The following is a 22,080-nucleotide window of genomic DNA, read 5'->3' on the forward strand; positions in this document are numbered from 1 at the left end:
AAATAAGATCATAACATGTAAAATGCTTGGAACAGCACCTAATAACTTCTCTGTACATGTTATATAATAGCAGTTTTATTCTTATTGAAATTAGGAATAAAATAAGAAAAAATCTGTGGTTCTGGAAGTCTGGTCTGTACAAGACATGAAACAAAAGCCAGAAGTACATAACTATGGAATTATGAAAAGATTTACCATGATTCACAAATGATGTGATTATATGCCTAGACTACCCAAAGGAATCAGCTGAAAAACTTGTAGAGTGAATAATGGAATGAAAACTAGGTATCTAGATAAAAGATATATTTAAAAATCAGCAGTTTTTGCAAACCATTTCTCAGAAGTTAGCCAACAGAAATAAAAATATCAGTACGCAAAGTCAAAAGTTCAAGGATGAATCGTGGGTTCACTAATTGTAAGGGAATGTCTCAGGATATACTGTTTCAGAATGATTTCTTTCTCTAACTCAAGCTCTCAAGCTCCCGTTCCCATCACTGTCCTCTCAGCAGTTCAAAGGACTTCAACCACTTGTGTCTTAAAATTCTGTGTTCGCTTAAGGTTTTCCCCTCCACTCCCCTCTCTCTCTCCCCAGCCAGGCTCCATGTTTGGGGGAAGAAGCACAGGACTGCTTATGGCCTCACCCTTGAGGAGTATGAGGAGTATCTCATCAGTACTGTCCTCCGTCCTCTCCAGCCTTGACCGAAAGATAAGCATCTTGATGATCTTGAGCATCGACCTCCCTCTCCTTAGTGTGCACCCCAATCCCAAACCTCCATCTACATTACTTCCTGCCATACTCTTTGGCACTGGCCTTGTACACTGACTGCTTATGAGGAAGCCCTGTGGTGGTCTCCTGCTGTTGGGCCCCACCTCAGTTTAAAGGGTGCTACTCATCCACCAAGAATCAACTACATTTTCTACACAGTCCCTGGGGTGGGCTGTCCATTCCACATACTGTGCAAAGGAGTTCCCAAGGCTTTCAGTTCTCAGCTCCCTCCCAGGCTTCTTTGGAGGCCTCGGAAATTTTTTCACCTATTCCTTGCAGTTCCTGTGGGAGGCCTTGGAAATTTTTTCACCTATTCCTTGCAGACTCCTGTGGGAGTCAAGGCTTGGGGGTGCAAGCCCTTTCTACTGAAACATATCTTGTTGCCATTATTACTCTGCTGCAGCCCCCAGATGTTGCTTCATGTCAGGTTCATAATTTTTATTATTTTTAATAAAAAGCATGCCCCTCAAATATGTGTTTCTCTCCACTCCACAGAGATGTAGCTTTCCACTTTTAAATCAACAAATCTTCCTGAAGGCAGCAATGGTAGTCAAAATATTTAACTCTGAACAGAGTATGGACAGCAGTTAGAATGGCCCCAGTAAGGTACTCTGAATGAAAATCTGCCTGGAGTCTCTACATGATCCCATCTCCCATTTTCACACCCAAGGAGAGGCCAGGAAGAAGGCCCCATACCAGTTCCTCAGCTAAGCTTCCTTCTCTCAGTTTCTTCTAAAACACTTGCTTCTAAGCCAAGAAGTGGGGCTTCCCAGGTGCCTCAGTGCTAATGAATCCATCTGCCAATGCAGGAGGCATGGGTTGAAAAATTATAGTATGAAACCTCAATAAAATCAATTTAACATTTAATACAGAGAATTAATGGATTGCTTAGACATCCATATTACTAAATGAAAAAACTAAGGTGAATTACAGAATAATATGTATAATTTATAACTTTATTTTCATGTTTATATATGTTGTAGAAGCAAGAGAAAAAAATATGACAAGAGACTCCAAATTAACAGTATTTATAGTAGAGTGAGATTGGAGCATATCTTAGGTCAGGTTCCCAGAAACAAATCCTGAAGTGATTTGAGTGCAAGTTAACGCAATGGCACCCCACTCCAGTACTCTTGCCTGGAAAATCCCATGGACGGAGGAGCCTGGTAGGCTGCAGTTCATGGGGTCGCAAAGAGTCGGACACAACTGCGCGACTTCACTTTCACTTTTCACTTTCATGCACTGGAGAAGAAAATGGCAACCCACTCCAGTGTTCTTGCCTGGAGAATCCCAGGGACGGGGGAGCCTGGTGGGCTGCCGTCTCTGGGGTCGTACAGAGTCAGACACAATTGAAGCGACTTAGCAGCAGTAGCAGTATTTTTTAAGACGAAATCCCAGAAAAAGTTAATAAGGGAGTGGGGAACCAGGACATGGAATGGGGAGAACCCAAGTAAAGGTGCAATTTCAGGCAAAGTTCTGAGGAAGGTAACTTATCTCACAGGAGACCCTGAAGTATGATTGAGATCTGAATTGTTGAGACTGATACCAGGAAGCTCTTCATAATCCTGTAACCTCCAGTCATTGGCTAAGGATTCCCTGGTGTGGAGCAATTGCCTGGCACCCCTGGCCCTCTGCCCATGGGGGCAACGAGCTCCACTAGCCCAAAGCAGACTGAAGATAAGTCTCAGGTGAGGGTCATTGAAAGTGAAAGCAATTTGTCCCAAAGAGAGGGCATACCAAATGGCAAAATGTATTCAAGGAGATCTGGAAGAGCAACAGAATATACCACGGAGTAGAAGGGGGAGATGATCAGTACAATTTGAATCATTGCAAGGTGCAGCAAAACAGACATTCCTGTCATATGCCATACATATTATACACACTCAGTTACTGTTATTTTGGAGTAATGGATAGATGGTTGATCATGGCAATGATTTTACTTTTCCAGGAAGCAAACTAATAATAGAAGCTTCCAAGAGAGTATTTAAAGTTATTTATTCTCTCTGACCCAGTGTTCTATTTATAGGATAAATTCTTAAAGGATATGAACATGTAAATATTTGAATACAAAGACATTCAATGCAGCATTACAAACACAAAGAACTTTAAAATAAAAATATTAATTTTACAGAAATAAAACAGGCTGACAAAAGCAAGTGTTTACAAATACAAACAGGTGAAAAAGACAATACAAAATCCTGAAAATGTAAAATACAATTTTAAAAAATAGTTGCTTAATAAATGAGCTGCATAACTGACATCAAAGACTAATTGAGCTAAAATATTTGTCCAAGGTAATCTCCAAGAGTGTTGAATAAAGAGGAAAAACATGAAAGATGGACCTAATAATTTCCCTTCCTTAGAAAAAAGATAGGACATACAGAGGAACAAAGAAAGCAGTAGACTTTTTGTCTACTATACAAGCCAGAAAACAATAACATCTTTAAAGTATTAAAAGGAAAAAAACCCATCAACCTAGAATTTTATACCCAGAGAAAATATATTTCATAAATGAAGGCAAAATGAAGACTATTTTAGACATTCAAAGCTCAAAGAATTCATCATCAGCTGACCAGCATTGAGAAAAATGTCAAAGTTTTTAGGCAGAAGGAAAATGCTATCAGAAGGAATTATGGATCTACCCAAAGGGATGATGAGCACTAAAAATGGTAAATAATGTGGGTAAATATAAAATACTTCAAAAAAATTTTTAGAACTTCTGTAAAAGTTAATTGACTAAAGAAAACAACAATGTGTTATGAGGTTTATTTTATATACATTTTATATGTTAAATGTTACATTTTACTTACATATATTTTTACATATATACATAAAATGTGTGTCTTACATGTATTGACAACAAAATAAAGGCCAGGAAAGAGGATATGGAAGCATACTGCAACTGTAACAGCTTTTCCACTGTACATGAGTGACTTAATATTACTAAAAGGTAGACTGTGATATATAAATAAGTATATTATAAGCATACTATGACAACCATTACAAAAAGAGGAAAATACACCAATAAGAGCAGATAGAATCAAATCATTAAAAATAAGACCAAAAAGAAAGAAAAGATGGACAAAACAGAAGATACATAAAGTAGATCCAAAAGCCAAGATGCCCTATTTAAATCCAACTATATCAATAATCAAATGTAAATGATCAAAAGCACTATTTAAATGCAAAGATGGTCAGATTTAATAAAAGAGCAAGAACCAATTCTACGCTGTCTTCAAGAAACAAACTTTAAAGTCACAGAAAAGTGAAAAGTAAAAGGGTGAAACAAGGTATACCGTGCTCCCACGAACCAATGTGGAGTCACCACAAAGTCAATTTCAGAGTATAGAATACGCAGCAGCAGCATTAGCAGCCAAAGGTATATATCTACCCAGTTTAGCAAGGGCAGAAATAAAAGATCATATTGAACCCCCCCCACCCTTCCCACCTGTATTAAACTCAAATCCCCAAAAGGAATGATAGCCACACTGAATCACACCGCCACTCTTTGGGAAAGCAGGTCCAGATGATTGAGAGCCTCACAGAGTCACATGAAATTGAGATGCGTAGCTTACCAAAGGACAGATTCAAAGATGCTGAACAAAAGCAGCAGATATGCACTACAGATAAATGCTTAGGGACTGGCTACGTTCCTAACACATCACACAGGTGAAAAGCATAGCAATGGTATGATCCTATCCAAGAACAACTTAATAGTGGTAGAAGAGAATGAGAGGAGTTTTTAGGTGCTTATTAGTTCTGAAAACAATGCACAGTAGTCTCTCCTTATCCATGGGGGATAGTCCCAAGACCCCCAGTTTCGGGATGCCTGAAAATGTGAATAATGCCAAATCATTTTATATATATATATATATATATATCTCCCTATACACACTTGTTTGAAGTATGACAGCAAAACGAGCACAAATTTCTTTTTTCATCTTTGCAATTTCATGGACAGAAAATTTGCTTTTACTACTGATCTCAGCAATCTCAGTATATGATTTTTTTTCTTATTAAGTTGAAAACTTTTACTTTTTTGCATAAAGTAAACTTTTACTTTTTTGCAGCTTCCCTTCAGTGTAACCAAATTGCCAGCATCACTACCATTGCTTTTTGGAGCTATTATCAAGTAAAATAAGGTTTCCTTGAACACAAGCACTGTGATACCTTAACAGTCAATCGAAACAGCTATAAATGACTAACAGGTGGAGCATACTGGACAAAGGGATGATTCACATCCTGAGCAGGAAGGAGCTGGACTGGTATGAAATTTTACCACACTACTAATAATGGCACACAATTTAAAACTTATAAATTGTTTATTTCTGGAATTTTCCACTTAAAATTTTCAAACCACTGTTGATTACAGGTAAGTGAAACCATGGGCTTCTCTGGCGGCTCAATGGGTAAAGAATCTGCCTGCAATGCAGACGACCGAGTTCAATCCCTGGAAGATCCCCTGGAGAAGGAAATGGAAACCCACACCAGTATTCTTGCCTGGAAAATTCCATGGACAGGAGCCTGGCGGGCTACAGTCCATGGGATCACAAGAATTGGACACGACTTAGCAACTAAACCACCACCACCACAGGTGAAACCACGCAAAGCAAAAGCCTTGGAGAAGAAGGGACTGCTGTGTTGCCTTTTAACTAGAAAATGACTCTCCAGGAGAACAAATGAAGAAATAATTTTTCCCCAGAATTTATCAGCATAAACTTAAAATCTTGAGAATCTGAGCAATGAAAAAGAGTTAACACTGAATCCAAGTTTTCAGTAAAGAAACAAAAGGTGATTTTACAACCTTCTATGTTTTGCACTCAAATGGACTTACTCAAATATTCCTGTTATTCTTCAACATTTGCTCTCAGAATTTTCTTCCAAAAATCTAATCGAAATATTATCACACCATGTAAAATTAGGAACTCTATACATCTGCTTCCAGATCATAAGACATTAAGAGTAGGTAAGACTTAGGTCAAGGCTGACCATCTCCAACCACAGACTACCAGAACCGAAGGGGAATTTAGGAATCTTCTATTCCACCCTCTCTCCCACAGGGACAGAGATAACCACAGCACTCACAGATGACCTTCAGGACTGATTGGTTGACCAACTGATTTTGATACCAACTGATTTAGCTTAACTGGCAAATACCTTCACAATTATTTGAAAAGAAACTTATTTTTCATTCAGTGCATTTTACAATGTAACACATACACATACACTGACACCACCCATCCCTCCAGAAGAAGCACAAACCCCAAATATTTCTCTAGAACGGGAGCTGCCCACTGCAGGCCTCTGTCTAAGGGTTGTAGAAGTTTGCCACCTGCTGACCTTCCGCTGAAGCACCTTGTCCTCCATGAAATGGAGATTGCTAACAGCGATGCCACTGACAAACACCGAGGCTGAAGAATTTTGCAACTATTTCCCAATAAAATATGAGGTTCTTTTTTTCACTTTCTTAAAAAAAAATAATCCAGCAGTGAGAAGAATCAAAGCTCAAAGATTCCACTTGAATAGTAAAGTGTTCATGTTCGTCTAAAGGCCCTCTGCTGGCCATTCTCATTATATGAGTTCCCAAAACTCCTAAACATTTTTTTGGTCTTGTTTTTAAGTGAAATTAATCACAAAAGTCGGGAGACAGTGAAGATATTTTTCTAGCATTTCTGCCTCCAGTTCTTTCACCCGACTCCAGCATTTCTTTTTACTGCTCATGTTCCTCACTGGGGTTTGAGTCAGCTGCCAGAAATTCCTTATTCCCCATCTCTGGAAAACAGATCAAAAGATCAGGCCCTGACCTTTAATCTTGTTCTGAGCTGGCTTCAGAGTTTCCATTATTCTTTGCAAAGTTCCTGCTATCTAGCTTTTGGCTTCTTTCCTGACTTAGCATTTCAGAGGTGGTCCTAAACACAGCATACCAATGCTTTAAAATACTATCTAATCACTAATAGCCTGGGAACTCATAAAGGTGGACACATGGCACCATCCTCAGGACTGCACAGAGAACCCCAGCAGACTAGGCTGTGAACGTGTCAGGGAAAGATGCACATTGTGGGTATCACTCACCAAATTCTAATACCAGAGTCTTTTGTCTCTGGTATTAGAGACACTATTAGTCTCCCTTCCCTACTCCCTACTCCCATTTTTAATTTCTCCCCATCCCTATTTCCTGTTAAGAATCTACTGGGCTTCTCTGCTATCTCTTCCCTGCATGTGAGGATCATCCTTGTCAATACTGGGAAATCAAATATGTATTTATTTGTTTAGGGGTGGGATGACCAGAAGATTTTTGAAATCTTTTATGGACATCTGATTCTAGGGTGATAAATCAATCCACTGCAGAGCTGATTTAAAACATTAACACAGATATAAATGAGCTGCAAGTTTTTTAGATAAATGAAAAGTAGCTAATAAGAATTCACCTTTAAGAACTATGACTTATGCTGGCAGAGAAAGAGACATATTGTATGACATCCCTTATATGTGGAATCTAAAAAGAATACAAGTGAACTTACAAAACAGAGACTCATAGAACAAACTTACGGTTGACTGTACGCACTGCTATATTTAAAACGGATAACCAACAAGGCCCTACTGTATAGCACAGAGAACTCTGCTCAATGTTATATGGCAATCTGGATGGGAGGGGAGTTGGGAGAGAATGGATACATGTACATGTATAGCTGAGTCCCTTCACTGTTCACCTGAAACTACCACAACATTGTTAAACGGCTGCACCCCAATACAAAACAAAAAGTTTAAAAAATAAAAGAACTATGACTTATGAAGAGATATGCTTCTAATGATAATAAAAATGACCATTAGCAAAAGAGAATGGAAATTCAAAAACTAGGAACAGGGAGATTGTAGCAGATACAGACTAGAAAAAGTATTTCCAGGGTCACAAATCTTTAAATTGGGGGTGACAGTCACTGTCTCAGTTTCTCAATCTAAATGCTAATCCATTAAGAGAAATCCTTGATAAGACATAGCTACATCAAACTGAGCAGAAACTGTTTAAGTCTAAGCTTGTAAATACTTTTTTTCCAGATTCAAACTACCTCTCAATGAGTACCTGTTATGTTGCCTCTGTATTGCTGCATATCAAACCACTACAGAATGTAATCGTTTCAAATAGTCATTTATTTGCTCCAATTTGGCAGTTTGGGTGGGGCTTTGTAAAGCCACGTATCTCTGAGCCAAATGACATCAGTTTGGGGTGCTTCTACTGGTCCTGGAGGACCCATTACAAGGTGATTCACTCACGTGGTTGGCAAAGTGTCATTCAACGTCAGCTGAGAACTGTCAGCCCAGGGCTTCATTTCTCGTCAGTATGAATCACTCCACGTGTCTGCTTGGGCTTCCCAATGGCATGGCAACTGATTCCAAGAAGGAAATGGAAACTCCTAGCTTCTTAAAGACTGGGTTTCAAACTGGCACACTGTCACTTTTGCCACATTCAGTTGGTCAAAACAGTCAGACGTCTAGCCCAGATTCAAGAGGATGAGCTGCTGTGTCTATGAACTCCTTGTTACTCTCTCTGTGGAGAGATCGGAGTGTTTCCCCATCCTTTTGAATCTTTATGTAATATTTACAAATGACATACACATCATTTGTCTTCAAAACACTATGAAATGGTAATCAGTTTTTCCACTTTAAAAAAATTCCCCCTAATTTTCATATGTATAAACTCAGCCCCAGAAATATTAATTATCTTGACTAATATAATGGAGAGAAATAAGAAAGAACCAAAGAAGTCTTCCTTTTCCTTAACAACCCCAGACACTCGTAACTTGTGCTTTACACAGATCCCTTGGAGAAGAGAAGCCTTTGCTTTTCTTTGGGTCCAGGAAGAGAAGGCACAGGAGAGAACAGCAGAGACTGTCAAGAGAGTTGTTTCTCTGAACATGGTGCTAAAATGCAAGCTCCATGAGGGTAAAGATTTGTCTGTTTTGTTCAACACTAGAGGCCCAGCACTGGCTCAGCACAACTGTTCCACAAATATCTACTGAGTGAATGAGTGAATATTTGGTATGAAAAGACCACTTCAAGTTTTGATATAGCTTAATGTATTAGGTAGCAGATTTGGAATTACATAATTATTTTTTATAATTAAAAATAAAATTGAAAAATTACAATCTCTAAATATTGAAAACAAAGGAATATAAAGTTATTGGCAAAACCATACAGAGAATAATCATTTCAAGTTACTGTTAAACACAGCATTTTGACTCTGCATCTTGAGTGGGATATAAAGTGAAAGCCTTTTTTTTTATCCTTTGGGATAAAAGAATCATGAAGAAAACAATTATATCAATTATCTTACTTACAGTGGTAGTATTTGACACTATCATATGTATGTTTAAAGTAAAACAAATAGATAATTATGAACTAAGATTTCCAGCATAAAAGACAGATGAATGTAAAATCAAAGTTCAGTAAAACTCTATTCTCTAAAATTTAAATATAATGCATTTTTTCTTATATAATGTATATATATAATATATCAGTATATATATATATATATTTTTCTAGCCATTAAACAAGCCTAGAAACAAAAACAATACCACTACCACCACCCAAATTATGTTCTCTGAAGACCATTTCCTACCAAAAAGAATCAGGGCTACTTGGAGAAATGACTGATTCCAGTAAACAGCGGGAAAGTGCAAGATGCTCCTGGACCATTTCATTGTGCGTGAGAGAAAGAAAATTATCAAATACTATTGATATTATGTTTAAAGGGTATCATAGCCATGTGAAGAGGTTACACCTGGCCAATTTGAAGATGAAAAGACTGCAATGAATTAAAATATGAAATACATAAAAATAATTAGTTCATAATAATACTCAGAAGATGAATATACTGATCACCCTGAAGATTTCTAGCACACTGTCTTAAAATTGGTAAATAACAGGAAAGGACTAGCAATTAATCCTGCCTTTCTTATACAAATTGGATTTCAGCATAATCAAACAGTTGATGAAAGAAAATTCTTTATAGAAACATTTCCACTAATATATACAAACAGAATGTTAGAATGACACCATATTGCAACCTCTAATAAAGTAATGGATCGAAGCAATAGACACCAATGGCTACTAAACCTAGTTGAAAAGTTGATGGGTATTTCCTAATCACATCAAACTGACACCACCTGAACCTACTGATGAATCTATTATTTTTCAAAGTGTGTATCAAGAGCTGTGAAGGGTCCAGATTTTATTCCATTTGCAAGCCAACAAAGTAACCTGCCACAATTTCATGGAAGCTGATGGTTAATTTCTTCTGTCAACTTGACTGGGGCAGGAGGTGCCCAGATACCTGGTTACACATTATTTCTGGGTGTGTCTGTGAGGATGTTCCTGGATGAAGTTAACGTTTGTATCAGTAGACTAAGTAAAGCAGACTCACCTCCCCAGTGTTGCGGGGCCTCATCTGATCTGTCAATGGCCTGAATAAAATAAAAGGATTCTGCCTTTGAGCTGGGACATTGGTCTTCTCCTACCTTCATATTTAGATGGAAACTTCTAACACTATGTGCATTCCTGCTTCTCAGGCCTTTGGACTTGGACTGGAACTTACACATTTTGTTCTTCTGGATCTCTAGGTTGCTGACTGTGTATCTTGGCAGATCTGGAGAACCCACACTAATATAGAAACCAAGAACAGTCTATTACAGCAATAGCAGTAGTCAGAGTGTCACCACTTTCACACTGGTTCCCCGAGCCTTGTTTCTAACAGTGACACAAAAGACCTATACATGTAGTGGATTGCATTAGGAAAGGAACTCCAAGCCTAAAGAATTCTAATATTTTGTCCTATACAATCAGCTTGCCTGTCCTCTGCTCTAGTGGAAGGTATTAGCTCTTTCTTCCAAGACTGTTCACCATACAAACATCCTTGAAAACATGGTGCAAAGAGCTGCCATCCAGCCTTGCCACCCTGGCCCACCACACACACATATGTTCACCCCACCACCACCAGGTTCTGAGGAAAGAAGGCTGGTCCTTTCTCTTGTGAAACTATCCAAATGGTCTGTATTATACAAATGTAGAGAAAAAAACCTCCATGAAATATTTCCATTTCAGAAGAGGGTCTTTGCTTTAAATTTGCATGGCCGAAACCTGGCAGCGTTACAGGTAAACCTTTGATAATATTTGACATGACATTTGATAGATTACAAAAGAAGAGTAAAACCATGTGACAAAATATGTATCTCATATAAATGATGAAGAAAACCAGTTAACTGGCAGCAGCAAGATCCTACACCCAGAATATAGGGAAGACACCTACTCTGGTCACCACTTATATTCTCTTTCTAAAAGACTACCTGCTTGTGAAAGATTCCTACCCTCAGGTGAAACAAACCTGTCAAATCACTCTCATTTTTTCCCCCACAACAAGTTAAGCACAGATGTTAATCAACTTAAAAACATTCATCACTGACCCTTATTTCTGTATTCAGCTTTAAGAAGTCTGCTAGGATGGAAGCTCCCAACAAAAATGAATCCTATTTTTAAGCTTAAATTCATCCAAGATAGAGTCTCTATTTTCCTGAAGATCATCCCATGGGAAGGGAAAACAAAGTCAAAATAGAAGAAGTTGGTCCATATAGTATTTACAACACGAAGCACTGGCTTTAAGGACAAAGGACAAGGGTCAGCACTCTTCAGGCCACTCACTAGCTGTGTGATCATGTGCACACTGCAGATAATGCCTCTCCCTCTCTTCATCTGTGGAAATGTGATCATAAATCATCCATTCATCAGGTGATTTAGAAGACTGCAACATTCTTCGTGAAAGCACTCAGCATGAGTGATTAAATAAGTGCTGCTAGTTTGCTTTCTTTCTGAGGAAAAGCATAATTTTTCCAATGCTCTTCTTTTTCCATAAGAAAAACTGGAGAAAGGAGACAAACTTGAACCAAGTGGAGCATGTGGACGCAGTCTGTCTCTAGTCCCTTAACAGCCTTAGTTAATAAGAATGCCAACCAGCCAAACCCAAAGGCCTGGGCTGTCCAGGTGGCATCCTGGAGCTCACTGCAGCTCTGCCAGGCAGGCCAGGGCTCTGGCTTTGATGCCACCCCTTTCAGACACAGTCGGACACAACTTTGCAGCTAAACAATCAACAACCAATGACTTTCAGACACACTACCATGGCCTTGACACAGGAAATTTGATGAACAAACTGACACATTTGTCCTGTAATTGCAGGTGTTGGCAGCTAAGTTTCAACACACTGATTTGCTTGTCGATTATGAAATCTTTGATAGGTCTCAATGACCAGTTCAACCTTGCATATGACCAGGAATGCTTGACCACAACTTCTAAGGTAGGACTTTCCTGGACTAGAGTAAAAAGCATGCTAATTCAGCGTTCCTCAAAGTATGGTTCCCTGGGCCTCCAGCTCCATAACCTGCTGGGAATTTCATTAAAATGCAGACTTTCCCCAGAGTTACTGAATCAGAATCTCTGGGTATGGACCCAGAATCAGCACCAGCACCACAGGATATCAGGCACCACCATGCTTATTAAAGTTTTGTCATCAGCAAAGCCCATAAACAGTTCCCAGGGAATAAAAATACAATTTGGGTAATAAAGTCTAACCTTTTTCACTTGCTTGTGGGGTGCTATGTGTAGAAGCCTTGCATCTGGCACTTCAGACCAGCGTTCCTAGTGCGAAAAGGCAGCGCGACAGTTCAGCTGGGGAACCGTGTGCAGGGACCCAGCGCCCCGCACTACGAGCTGGAGCCTGAGCAGCATGCGGAGGCTGCCTAGGGAAAACCCCACCCCTCCGCGTGACGTGGTCCCTGTAAAGCAGCCCCGCCCACAGCCCGTAGGCAGAGCACGTGCTCTAGAGCTGGAGCTTTCACCTCTCCATTCTTTAATCAAAGAACAGAGCTTTCTTTTGTTTCCCAACCGAAGAACTTCATCTGGTACTACTGGTGCCAGTAACATCAGGCAGAAGAATCCTTGTTGGGGCCCCACTCTGGAAGGCTAGTAACAGTTTGAGGACTGGTTAAGCAAACTGAAAATTACCATTCAAACTACTAAGGCTTCAAGGGCTATATGTAACAGATAATACTTCAAACCAGAACAGTGTTTACATATGTTAAAATGTTGAGTTCCAAAATATTCGGTAATGATTTTTTTTTTTTAAACGAGTGGAATGTGAGAAGCATAAACTAATGGAAAATCAGATTTGGGGAATTTTACCTACATGAATCACGCACTCAAACTGGTTGCCCTCAAATGGATAAATCTGTCCACTCTGCAATAAAATGATTGATTTTAATGGGTTCAGTTGGCTGTTACATCAGTCTCTGCCAGGCTCCGCTATCCATGGGATTCTCCAGGCAAGAACACTGGTGTACGTTGCCATGCCCTCCTCCAGGGGATCGTCCCAACCAGGATCCACCCGAGTCTCTTCCCATCTAACCTGCACTGGCAGGCGGATTCTTTACCACTAGCGCCACCTGGGAAGCCCAGTGATAAGAGTAGCAAGGTAGATAATCACTTGGCAAGTCTATTACCAGCTATGACAGCTGAATTCACTTTGGGTTTTTACACGATTTTGAACTTAGAATTGGATTTAAGTAGGAAAAATACTTTACAATACACTGAGTAGTAGAAATTCTACGTCAGGCTTTATCTGTAAATGTGGCTGGGGTCAAAAAGGCAGCTTGCTGGTTAGGATACTGGTTACACTCAGGAGAATTGACCAAGAAGTAAATATATTGAGGCTAATGAGGGCCAGGTGTTTCAGTGCTGAAGGGAGTTACAAATAGCTAAAGGAAGTAAGAATAAAACCTGTGGTGTTGGATTAGAGTCAGAGGGGTCAATGTGAATGTATGTATACATATGTATGTATACATACGGATGTGTATGTGTACATACATCCTAGTCTGCTCAGAACTAAAAGCAATGACAGCCAATACCAGTGAGAACCAAGGTCATGGTTTCTAAATTACATTCTCCCCTGAAGGAACCAGGACTCTAAAAAAATAAGTCCAGGGCTGTAGCAGGGGAGTGGCAGATGAGCCTAGAATGCTGTTTTGTGCCAGAAAGGAAGGAAGTGCTCAGAGATGATAGAGACATGACAAAAGGACATAGGAGCCAGTTTTATGAGTCTAATAAATAATAATAGTAACAGGTAAGAACACTGAGTAAAATAAAAGCCTGCAAGTTCATACATAAATGAGTGAGCATATAAATTAATGAGGGGACGTGAAAAGCTCTACCTTATAATAAAATGTCAAATAAAAAACATAAAGGAAACAGTGGAATTAGAATATCACCATTTGACAACTGTCACAATTGATTTAATCATAAATTATCAATGGATGATAAAACTAATAGGTGAAAATTTAATAAGAAGTATGATATCTACAGGAGTCTCAAAGCATCTGTCCATGAAATATTTGTTGAATGCTTATTAATAAGTACATAGTAGTTATTAACTTTATAAAACAGTAACAAGACAGATACCATCTTAACCCCGTGATAAAAGTGAACATCAACAGTAACAGGACAAATAAATGCGATGTGCCTCCTTATATTATACTACTGAAAAGAACAGATCACTTCTGTAGTATTCTTGCCAGAAATGTGTAATCTGAATCTAATCATGAGGAAACACCAGACAAAACCAAACTAAGGAACATTTTAAAGTAAATTTTAAAAACTGTTAGTGTTATAAAAGATAAGGAAGGACTGGAAAACTCTTCTAGACTAAGGGAAATGAAGATAAAGGACAACGAACTGTAACACAAAATGTGATCCTAGATTAGACCCTGGGCTTACAAAGGATATTTTGGGGTCATTATTAGGATAATTGGCAAATTTTAGTTAAGTCTGTGGATTAGATGATAGCATTGTTCAACATTAATTTCCTGCTACTTTGTAAGAGAGATTATTTTCAGGAAATACACATTTGAATATTAAGAGACAATGGAGTATCATGTCTATAGCCTTCAAATGGTTTAGAAAAAATAATAAAAATATAAAGAGAAGGAATAATAAAGAAAAAGTGGTAAAATGTTAATGTAGGGGAGAAAAATATCATCCTCTATTCACCTGTGTTCTGTCCCTGAGGTCTGCAAATTAAACTTACCAAAAACCAGCTTAATAGGAGAAAGAGGTTTATTCATGTACACAGGGGAGCCAGCAGAAGAAATAGCTGGCTTATTAAATGTTTTAAGTTAAAGACTTATAAACCTAAGTCAGGAGAAAGGAGAGGGGAGGAAAGGCTTTTCTGGGTGAAATAAATAGGTTTCTTTAGGAAAGACAAATGGGTTTTTAGGAGACCAAACCGAGATAAGAAAGTTAGAGATAATGTTTGTCTGTACAGATATAAATAGTCTTTCTATCTCCTCAGGGCCATAAAACTCCTCTGGAGAAGAAATTTGGGGTAGATGTTATTCACATTCTTCCTTCTGGGAGTAAATCCATCCCAAAGAAGGAATTTATGGCAGCCTTATTTTCCAGACACTGCTTCTTTTAGTATGATATGGAAAGCTCCAAGAAGACTTCTCTCTGCATCTGTTGATGCTCAAATGTCTTGAGCTTAAAATAATCTTTATAATAACTCTGGGGTTCTGAGTGAGTCCCAGTATTAACAAGTGGGAAATCTTGATGAAAGATGTGTATGTGTTTCTTGTACTTTTTTTGGTAAATTTTCTATAAATTTGAAATTATTTCAAAAACAAAGACTTTTAAAGGTATGTTCACCCCATCCTAACAAATTGGAAATTTTAGAAATATTTCCAGCTCATCTGTTTCTTAAAGAAGTGGCAACTATAAAGAATGGATTGAATGTAAAGGGAAAGTTTTAATTTCTAAAAATAAGTGAGTAGTAAGCATCTACCCTTGAGGAAGAGGGCCCTGTAAGGAACGTTAATAACTTAATCCAGGTAGAATAGGGTATAATTCAGGATCCTCAGCGCTCTGAAGTAGGAAATGCAGCCCTTACTGTCAGACAACCGATCTCAGGCTGAGTGTAGGACAATCATTCAGCAAGAAGGCTCTGCTGGTGGCTTTCCGGACTATAACCCATTGCAAAGATGACCTTGTGTCCATAGTTTGATTTTCTTGCCTAAATTCTTATCTTAAGAAAATAACATAATGTTCAGATCTTCAAAGTTAGAAGGTCCTTCACAAATGAACTTATCTACGAAACAGAAACACAATCACAGACATACAGAACAGCCTGGTGGTTGCCAAGGAGGAGGTGAGGAGGGGAGGGCTGGGTGAGGAGTTTGGGATTAGCAGATACAAACTATTGCAGACAGAATGGATGGAGAAGGAGGTCCTTCTGTATAGTACAGGGAGTTATATTCAGCATCGTGGGATAAACCATAATGGGAAAGAATATAAAAAAGAATGTACATATATGTATAACTGAATCACTTTGCTGTACAACAGAAATTAACACAACATTGTACATCAAGTATACTTCAAAAAAAGAAAAATCCTGAGGTATCAAAAAGGAAACCAATTTAAGGTAACTGTTTCAATATAAACCCAGATAAGAGGGGAGCTGCTTTACAAATAAGAGCTACCCTAGGTTATAGTTGACTCACATTATGCTGTTTAATCCAGGTTGCCTCACTACTGTGGCAAACTGATAAGGGTCCAGCTGTCTTTAGTTGCTTCGGTTAAAGGTCAGGAGGGAGAGGTTATTTGGAAAAGATAGTGAAAAATACTCATCTCTAATTGTAATGAATTTTTCTTCCTTTACTTATTCAATTAATTTCTCTTTTCAAGGAACTCTTGACTCAGCATTCTTTCTTCCCACAGTTGAATGTTAAATATGTCAAATCGCTGCTCCTACACAGTAGCTACTAAAATAAAATGGGAGCATCAAAGGGCTAGGGCCAAACTAGAATATCCTCATCCCCAACTCTTAATTCAGTTTTTTTCGGCTTCAATACACAAGGGAGGAGAGTCAAAGTGTAACATGCTCCCTAGTACATTTCCCACAGGATCAGCTGAAACCTTGCTCATTTCTCATTCAAGGTAAGTTATCAGAGTTAAGTGAGCTCAAGTGACATTATTATAGGGAAGCCATTGATTCTAATTATGAAAAAGGATACCTTTTGTAAACTTAAGTGCCAACTATTATTGGTAATAAGTCACAAATAGCTATGGATATGACACATATTATTTGTATACATTCTAGGTTAAATTTTATTGTTGCTTCTTTTAGTGTTATTGCATTTTCTCCTCTTTTCCAATTGTTTTTATCTAGATCCCTACCATAGCATATCTGAGAGAAGGATGACAGAAGCACAGAAGTCTGTTAGAAATTGCTCCAGCCCATGAATTGATACTGATTAAGTCAGGACCTCTCTATTATCAGCCGGGGGACAGAGGTGGTTGAGAACTGGGATGTGGAGAGCAGGGTTTACAATCTCTCGCCCCTGCCCACTTCTCTCTTTCTAACAGCTTTACTGAGGTATAATTGACAAATAAAAGTGTATATATTTAAGTTGTACAAGTTGATGTTTTGATATACATACATTGTGAAATGAACACTGCAATCAAGATACTTAACATCTCCATCACCTTGTACAGTTTTTATTTTCTTCTCATTCTTTTGTGTGTGGGGAGGGGGCGGGTAAGAGGGCTTAAGATCTACCTTTTTAGCAAACTTCAGGTCTACAATACAGTATTGTTAACCACAGTCACTTTGTTGTATATTATTTCTCCAGAACTCATTCATCTTGCATAGCGGAAACTTTTTACCCCTTGACCAATGTCTAGTAGTTCCCCTCCCCCAGTTCCAGCTTCTGGCAACCACCATTCTCTCTGCTTTTATGAGAGTTTGACTATTTTTTGGTTTCCACTTATAACTGAGATCATGCAGTATTCATCTCACTATGTCATTCCCATGGACAGGACTCCTCTGGCTGTAGAATGTTATCAGCCAGGCCCTCATGGCCTGACCTTGGTAGGCACATTTGACTCAAAGGTGACAGGATAGGGGTTAAGATCCAAAAGGACCAGAGAATGGGTTCCTCAGTCCAGGTGGCTGCCACTGTGGTGTATTCTTATATTTGGGTTCTACCTGTAGTCCCAGAACCCAGAGAGCTAGACAGGTTGATGCCACACATGCTACCTCCTAGCTCTGCTCTTGGTGCCCTTGTGTGAAATAGGCTCTGAATACTTTGGCATTAAATAACAGAAGAAGCATTAGTAGTAATAAAGTACATCACATCACAGCAAGTGCTATTTTAAAAAATTATTTATTTTTGCTAGCGGCTGGGTCTTTGTTGCTGTGTGCACGCTTTCTCTAGTTGTGGAGAGTGGGAGGCTACTCTGTAGTTGTGGTGCATGGGCTTCTCATTGCGATGACTTCTCTTGTTGCAGAGCACAGGCTCTGAAGAGGAGGCTCAGTAGTCGTGGCTTGCAGGCTTAGTTGCCTCGCAGCACTGGTATCTTCCCAGACCAGAGTTTGAACCTGTGTCCCCTACATTGGCAGGCGGATTCTTATCCATTGTACCACCAGGGAAGTTCAGCAAGTACTATTTTATAATTGCAAATATATGAAGTCACTTTTATTATTTCTGTTTTCCAGATGAGAAAATTGAGGGGGATTCGCTCAATCCCCAGGGGGAATTCTGGCCCTGAGGGGCCCTTCAGAATTGGGGCAAGGCTGCTGGGCCTTTACATGCCACAACTAGGCTTTGAATACAGGCTGTTTGGGAAAGAGGTATAAGTCTGAGCAAAGCAGCTCTTTTGGGTCGAAGTACTTTCTGAGATGGACTGACAGCTGAGGACAGGATGGCTTGGCAGCAGCACTCCCAGCATTAGGGGAGATTGAGGTCTTCATTCCTGAAGGGGATAAGATTATCCCCTTCAGGATCTTTGTTTTTGCTACCTTCCCCAACACACACACACACACACACACACACACACACACACACGCCAATCCATGGCACTACCCAGTCCCTTCTAGATTTTTTAAGAGAAGAAAGAGAGTTGCTACAAAAGACTGCTTATGGCCTGAAAAGAGAGAATTAGACTGCTGAAAACATATTTGTGTTACTTGTACTGCCCAGATTTTTTTGTCTGTTTTTGGCCATGCAACACAGCTTGCAGAATCTCAGTTCCTGGACCAGTAGTGAAAGCCTGGGATCCTCACCATTAGGCAACCAGGGAACTCCTGTATTGCTGTTTTAAACTGCTTACAAGGAAGAGGACTTTTCCTTTGCTGCTTAATCTTTCAAAATTTGCCTTCCATAACTCTGACTCACCATACATCTGAATGCTTGTTTCCAAGCTTTCCATTGGAATTCGGGGACTGCTCTCTGCTCTGAGAATATAGATAACTCCAGAGACCAGCAGACTTTCAATCAGTACCTTCTCTTCCCTTCCCTAGACTACTGCTGTCTTGGACCTCACAGGTTATGTGATGCTAAAGGAGTGGAGTTTTTCTTCCATGAGGTACCAGGTGCAGTGTCTGGCCCATATATAGGTGTTCAATAAAGATTAGATAACTAAATGGTGCATTTTAGTTGAAAACTTAAAACATTTCTTCTGATGCTAGTAACCTTTCACCATTCCCTCAGTGTTTGTGCCACAGGGTTTCCCACTGGCTACCCAAGGTTACAGGTGGCACTAGTGGTAAAGAACCCACCTGCCAATGCAGGAGATACAAGAGACATGGGTTCGATCCCTGGGTCAGGAAGATCCCCTGGAGGAGGGCATGACAACCCACTCCAGTATTCTTGCCTGGAGAATCCCATGAACAGAGGAGCCTGGTGGGCTACAGTCCATAGAGTTGCAAAGAGTCGGATGTGACTCAAGTGATTTAGCACACACTTAAGGCACAGATCCATTTTCCAGGAACTATGCTCAGACTTGGGACCAAAAGGATTAAGATTACTTCCTAGGCAGCCCTCTACCCAGGTATCCAAATACATAGGCTAGCACTTACTTTAAACACCTAAGATTTGAAACAAAAAAAGTGAGGTTCACACAGAGTTAACATTCAAAAGAGAATTCAGCAATTTGCAATTAAGTAAAAAATATGGTTGACTCACACATACACAAAAGTCAGCCACTTTTCCTTAGTAAAGGTAAACTAAATTTAGCCCAAAAAGCTGCCTGTTTTTCAAAGTAGATGTAAAGGTTCTTGCTGATATTGCACTTGGAAAAAATTTTATCCTTACAATATTTTTAAAATTTTTTTGTAAAAATAAAATTATTCTGGCTTAAGACTCAGAAGCTTCTATTTCAATTCACAAAATATCTCTGATATTCTTCCCCCTTCTTCTGTCTGTTTAAATAAGCAGACTCTTGGCCTTAGCTGGATCCCCTTTGCCTCCATCTGTTTTTCTGTGCATAAAAATGACCCTGTTTTCTGGCATTGATTCTTTATGCTGTCAGTAGGCTGCTTTTACTGAAAAGGTGTGTTCGTGTTCTTGGCTTCACCAATAAATTGACTTTATAACTGAATTGGCAAAGTTCTGTGGGTGGGGAAGACAGAAGTGGCATATCAGGTTGGCCAAGGAATGTGAAAATTTATGTTACAGATTAGAAAAACTTTAGAATGTACCCTGCACATTGTAAAAGCACTGCTGGTTGTAAAGCACTGAAGTTGTTCCTCGTAACTGAGAGTATGTATAAATAACATTAAAATAAAATGTGTCCAACCACATTAGGTTTATACAAAATTGTTTCATTTGGATAACATACATAAATTAGAGACCTCAATTTTCATGAAATTTTCTCATTCAAATTCCTAGGTCTAGGGGGTTCCCTGGTAGCTCAGTGGTAAAGAATCCGCCTGCCAATGCAGGGGACATGGGTTTGACCCCTGATCTGGAAAGATCCCACATGCCACGGAGCAACTAAGCCCAAGTGCCACACTACTGAGCCTGTGCTCTAGAGCTCACAGGCCACAACTAGTGACATCTGCATGCCCTAGAGCCTGTGCTCTGCAACGAGAGATGCCACCACAGTGAGAAACCGACCACCGCCACTAGAGTAGCACTCATTCACAACTAGAGAAAAGCCCTCACGGCAAAAATTTAAAAAAATTTTCTAACTCTAATTTACAATTTGGGGATAATCGTATTTGGATTTATGTGTCTGATGAATTAAATGTGACACGATTTTTAAAAATCTCCTTTATATTCACAACAAATACACTAGGTCGTGGCTTCTTTTTGGAAAATGCATGCAAATAATACAGAAGGAAGAATATTTAGGATCTTACTGATTGTCCAGAGTTTTTGCCTTGCTAACATTTCTGGCACCATAAAAAGTAAGGTAGCTACCAACTCTGTAAATCAGAGCTTCAGGAAGGCCTGTGAGCCCCACAGGAGCCATTTGTCTGACTTTGTCTTTTTAGTGCCTTGCACAATGCCTGGCCCAGAGCAGGTTCTCAGTAATTGCTTAATGCATAACTGAAGAGTTATGCCTTATGGCAAAAAAAATAAACTTCGTATGACCTGATGATGTAAAGGTAAAGAACGTTAGTAGAGGATGTACATTTTCATGAAAAATGTAGGGGTGGAGAGGGAAAGGGAGGGAGGGAAACACATAGAGATTGTATGCCATTAACACCATTGATAACTCTGATGATTTTAAGCCTCAAAATTTTCTGCTGTGCACCTTAAAAAGTATTCTGCATCAATTAAAGCATTTATGTAATAAGCACCCATTTTATGCCTAATGTGTTCCAGGCACTATTCTAGGCAGTGAATAAATACAGCCATGAACAAATTCCCTGTTATGGAATTACACTCCAATGGCACCCACATCACCATCCTAAAAGACAAGTATTTATAACTCCATTTTTATGAGTAAAATAGTATGACTGACCTTCCTGAACTGTCCAGTGGTTTCAATGGCATGGATTTTGCATATTAGCATCCTACTCTATTTGAAGGCAGCTTTATAGACCAACCTAAATATTTAACATTGTATTACCAGGGCTGGAAGAAGCACAAGACGGAATCAAAATTACCAGGAGAAATATTAATAACTTTATGCAGATGACACCACCCTATGGCAGAAAGTGAAGAGGAACTAAAAAGCCTCTTGATGAAAGTGAAAGAGGAGAGTGAAAAAGTTGGCTTAAAGCTCAACATTCAGAAAAGAAAGATCATGGCATCTGGTCCTATCACTTGAGGGGAAATAGATGGGGAAACAGTGGAAACAGTGTCAGACTTTATTTTTCTGGGCTCCAAAATCACTGCAGATGGTTGACTGCAGCCATGAAATTAAAAGACGCTTACTCCTTGGAAGGAAAGTGATGACCAACCTAGATAGCATATTCAAAAGCAGAGACATTA

This window comes from Bos mutus, chromosome 10 (genome assembly GCF_027580195.1).
Source record: "Bos mutus isolate GX-2022 chromosome 10, NWIPB_WYAK_1.1, whole genome shotgun sequence".
Lineage (NCBI taxonomy): Eukaryota > Metazoa > Chordata > Mammalia > Artiodactyla > Bovidae > Bos > Bos mutus.